The sequence below is a fragment of the Moschus berezovskii genome, chromosome 8 (assembly GCF_049115385.1).
Source record: "Moschus berezovskii isolate FMDL1 chromosome 8, NW_MosBer_1.0, whole genome shotgun sequence".
Taxonomy (NCBI): Eukaryota; Metazoa; Chordata; class Mammalia; order Artiodactyla; family Moschidae; genus Moschus; species Moschus berezovskii.
Genome location: NC_142467.1, coordinates 40,244,277 through 40,249,552, shown reverse-complemented (window position 1 = coordinate 40,249,552; position 5,276 = coordinate 40,244,277). Strand labels below are relative to the sequence as shown.

The window sequence follows — 5,276 nt, the reverse complement described above, 5'->3', positions numbered from 1 at the left end:
AGCTGTGTATGAGTGTTCCTGTTACTCCACTCCCTTGGCAACATTTGATTTGAACAGATTTCTTAACATTTACTAATCTTATAGGTGCAAAATGGTGGTTTCAATTTTCATAAATCCCATCTGTTTAGGCCAGAGGTTGCAAACCAGCTGTGCATGGGCTGAATGAGACCTGAAGTCTGGATGCTATCCATGAATGTGTTGCGTTTGATTGAAGGGTGTTTTTGAACCAAAAAAAAAAAAAAAGAATTAGTTGCCAATGTTTGAAAATTGGAGGATTTCACTTAAGAATCTGGATTTGTTTTTTTTTTTTCCCTTGGGGGAAAAATGGGACGACATCAGTACACAGAGCCCTTATTCACACCTGACAATGACTGGCAGTAGTTGAGAAGCAGCTGCCTCTGCTTGTCAGGCAGGGGATGTGCTTTGAAAACCGGCCAGAGTTTTATAGCCAACCTATATCTTTTGGTTATCTTGGCTTCCTGGCCCCTGTAGGTTTTTAAATTGTCTGGCCTGTTTTGAGCCTTCATAAATAAAGAAAAGCCTCAGAAGTGGGGTAGTGGTAGGGGGTACCCCCTTCACCCAAGTTAGACCTGGAAGAGCCCTGCATAATAGAACCCTGGACACATGGTTACCAATAAAAACTAGAACAATCACTGAGCTGAGGGCCACGTCTCCCCTAAACCTCTCCATTTGTCTTCTTGTGCTCTGTGCTCCCCCTTCTCCTACCCTTTCTCCCATGTTACCTTTCTTGGCTCTGAATTTCCTGAGCCTTTTGGTCTGCACTCCTTTGGAGCCACCTGTTTCTTTTCACCATACATTATGGTTATTTGCGTACTTGCCCTCTTTTCCTCTCTTTGTCTGAAAGCTCCTTAAGGTTTGGGACCATGTTTTATAGGTCTGTCATTTTAATTTTTGTTGTTGTTTTGTGTTCCATAGTACTTTAGAGTGGTGGCTTGCACATGGAAGTTTCATTCATTTCAACAGGTATTTACTAAGTGCTCGTATGCCAGACCTTATGCTGGGCAGTAGGACCATGAAATGCCATCATTGCCTTCGAGGGTGTGATAGCTGTCTGGGAGATAGGACCATGTTTGTTCATGCATTCATTCTCACAAACAGTAGACTTACATGTAATGCGTACAACAGGCCAGGCACTGTGCTAGGTGCTGGGGAGCAAAAACAGACAAGATCTCTGCATCACGAAGCTTACACACTAGTAAGGGAAAAGATACTCAGTTGCCTGTAACTCAAGAAGCTGACCTGGTCTGAGAGTTGTAAGGGGGAAGACAAAATGAGACTTGAACTGAGAATGTCATGATAAGTATATGTGAAAGTCTTATGGTGGGAAAGAAGAGGCCCAGCTCACAGACCAGGAAGCGGAGTCCTTGTGGATGGGGCCTAGAGTTTTAGACACAGAGTAGTGAAAGATGAGACTGGAAATGGAGATAAGGGCTGTACCCCAAGAGGAAATGAGTGCAGTCTAGTGTCTAGATGCTGAAATGGAGGTGCGTAAAATGGAGACCTTCAATTTTTAATTGAATTAATGCACAGGTAAGTGAATATATGGATGACTATTCTAGAAACTTACCATCTAGTACAGAGGATACATAGGATGTCTAATAAACAGTTTACTGTTATTCTTTAATCAGGAAGGGACAGAATGGATGTTGAATATTTCAGGGACCTACAAATTCTGCACTAGCTACAATAAGAAGAATGCCATGATCCTGGAGATTTATTAAAGATGGATGGCTCTTTGCCCTCACCCCTGACTATAGAAAGGAAAAGCCCTCCCCAGACTTCTATCGTCCCTGAAAAGAGGAGAACTGTTGCCTGTAGAGGATTAGCAGAAATAGGCCCATAATGAGCCCACCCTAAGTTATTGACAGCACTTGGCTCTTGACTGTAAGGAGCACGTCTTGTTTCTTAGCTCTTGCCTTGCCAGTGTACCTTGAGGCTTCTGAAATGAACAATCCTAATAAGTAGGCTTTTCCCCTCCCTCTGCAACGTTCACGCTGACTGAATGCTTCCTGCCCCTGAGTTGATATTCTAGGGCATGCAGACCTTTGTCAGGAATACAGTTGAAGTCTAAAGCATCCTTGGGGAAGCCTCCCCCAGATCCAATGCCACTCTTAAGAGTGGAGAAAATTTTTTCTCAGAGAATTTATTAAAGTTGATTCCTGAAAATTATAGCTAAGAAGTATAAGCCCCTGCTGCCATGTGGCTGGGTTATTTGTTCTGTTGTTAGTTTATCAGATGTTAACACAGGGAAGGTCCTATCACCCTGATGCTTGGTGCCATGTCTGTCTCTTTGTTCACTGTGTCCTTTTGCCTGGAATGCCCTCCCTCATTTCAACAGTCCTGTCTTCCAAGAAACTTATCCTGATAATGCCAGATCGCAATGCTATATCTCCTTCCTGACCTGCCTATAACTCTTAACAATTACTCTGTATATTTTGGTATTTGATCCCTGGTGGCTCAGACAGTAAAGAAACTGCCTGCAATGAGGGAGACCTGGGTTCATTCCCTGGGTTGGGAAGATCACCTGAAGCAGGGCATGGGAACCCACTCCACTATTCTTGCGTGGAGAATCCCCACGGACAGAAGAGGCTGGTGGGCTACAATCCATGGGGTTGCAAAGAGTAGGACATGACTGAGCAACCAAGCACAGCACAACATTTATTTATGCATGTTTTAATGAGTATATGTCTTGGCTCTTCAATAAAATTACAGCTTGAAAATAGGCCAGCAAGTACTTGCTGAAAGTATTGAATAACAGTAAAGCTTAAGTACAAGACTAAATTATATCCTTCCTTGCTAACTTGTACTATATTGAGTTCATTTATGGGATCAAAAAATATTAAAAAAATATTTTTGAAGCAGATTAAATGAACAGAAGTTAAGCTGAAAAGCACTATATCACAGTCCTAAAGAACATGTCGCAGTAAAGGACAGAAACGGTATGGACGATATTAAGAAGAGGTGGCAAGATACACAGAAGAACTATACACAAAAAGATCTTAATGACCTGGATAACCACGATGGTATGATCACTCCTCTAGAGCCAAATATCCTGGAGTGTGAAGTCAAGTGGGCCTTTGGAAGCATCACTACGAACAAAGTTAGTGGAGATGATGGACTTCCAGCCAAACTATTTCAAATCCTAAAAGATGATGCTGTTAAAAGTATGCTACACTCAGTATGCCAATAAATTTGGAAAATTCAGCAGTGGCCACAGGACTGGTAAAGGTCAGTTTTCATTCCAATCCCAAACAAAGGCTATGCCAAAGAATGTTCAAACTACTGCATGATTACACTCATTTCCCATGCTAGCAAAGTAATGCTCAAAATCCTCCAAGCTAGACTTCAACACTATGTGAACCAAGAACTTCCAGATGCACAAGCTGGATTTAGAAAGGGCAGAGGAACCACAGATCAAATTGCCAACATCGTTCGGTCATAGAAAAAGCAAGAGAATTCCAGAAAAACATCTACTTCTGCTTCATTGACTAAGCCAAAGCCTTTGACTGTGTGGATCACAACAAACTGGAAAATTCTTCAAGAGATGGGAATACCAGATCACCTGATCTGCCTCCTGAGAAACTTGTATGCAGGTCAAGAAGCAACAGTTAGAACTGGACATGGAACAAAAGACTGGTTCCAAATTGGGAAAGGAGTAAGTCAAGGCTGTATATTGTCACCCTGCTTATTTAATTTATATGCAGAGTTCATTATGCAAAATGCTGGGCTGGATGAAGCACAAGCTGGAATCAAGATTGCTGGGACAAATATCGATAACCTTAGATATGCAGATGACAACACCCTTATGGCAGAAAGCCAAGAGGAACTAAAGAGCCTCTTAATGAAAGTGAAAGAGGAGAATGAAAAAGCTGGCTTAAAACTCAATGTTCAAAAATGATCATGGTGTTCAGGCCCAGCCTGGCTGTGGGCCCCAGGCCTCTCTGCTTGGGACTCTGTGCCTGCGCCTGCCTGGCCACTGCCTGCTCTCCCAACGGGGCTGCAGTCCAGGCTGCAGCATGCCACCTGGGTGTCTGGGAGATCCATGGGCTGCAGCAAGGGCCGCGATGCCAGATTACAGTGAGGAGCAGAGCAACGAGCTGGAGGCTCTGGAGTCCATCTACCCTGACTCCTTCACAGTATTATCAGAAAATCCACCCAGCTTCACCATTACTGTGACATCTGAGGCTGGAGAAAATGATGAAACTGTCCAGACAATCCTCAAGTTTACATACAGTGAAAAATACCCTGATGAAGCTCCCCTTTATGAAATATTCACCCAGTTAAATCTAGAAGATAGTGATGTAGCAGACATTTTAAAATTATTAGCATTACAGGCAAAAGAAAACCTTGGTATGGTGATGATCTTCACCTTAGTGATAGCTGTGCAAGAAAAATTAAATGAAATAGTAGATCAAATAAAAACTAGAAGAGAAGAAGAAAAGAAACAAAAAGAAGCAGAAGAAGCCGAAAAGCAATTATTCTATGGTACTCCTGTTACAATTGAGAATTTCTTAAATTGGAAGGCCATGTTTGATGCAGAACTCTTGGAAATTAAAAAGAAACGGATGAAGGAAGAAGAGCAAGCAGGCAAAAATAAATTAAGTGGGAGACAACTATTTGAAACAGATCATAATCTTGAGACATCTGATATCCAGTTCTTGGAAGATGCTGGAAACAACGTGGAGGTAGATGAGTCTTTGTTCCAGGAAATGGATGACTTGGAGCTGGAGGACGATGAAGATGATCCAGACTACAATCCTGCTGACTGGGAGAGTGACTTGACCAACTGATGGACTATTCCCGTTTGCAGAGAGGCTTGACTGCCACAGCATCTGTGGCTATGCTAAGAGGGTATTGATTTTCCCTTCTTTTTCTAAGAAAAAAATAATTTTCAGGAGAATATTCTTCTGATGGCTTTCATCATTGAACTTAATAAATTAATCTTACAAATTAAAAAAAAATGATCATGGCATCTGGTCCCATCACTTCATGGCAAATAGATAGGGAAAAAACGAAACAGTGACAGAGTTTATTTCCTTGGGCTCCAGAATCACTGCAGATACTGACTGCAGGACTGCAGCCATGAAATTAAAAGATGCTTGCTGCTTGGAAGAAAAGCTATGACAAACCTAGACAGAGTATTAAAAAGCAGAGACATTACTTTGCCAGCAAAGGTCTGTCTAGTCAAAGCTATGGTTTTTCCAGTAGTCATGTATGTATGTGAGAGTTGGACCGTAAAGAAGGCTGAGCACCAA

The 5,276-nt window shown here is 42.1% G+C and overlaps 1 pseudogene; it reads left to right on the top strand.

Moving 5' to 3' along the window:
* Positions 1-4,050: 4,050 nt before the first annotated feature.
* On the top strand, positions 4,051-4,852 carry LOC129559382 (RWD domain-containing protein 1 pseudogene; annotated as a pseudogene).
* The last annotated feature ends 424 nt before the right edge of the window (positions 4,853-5,276 follow it).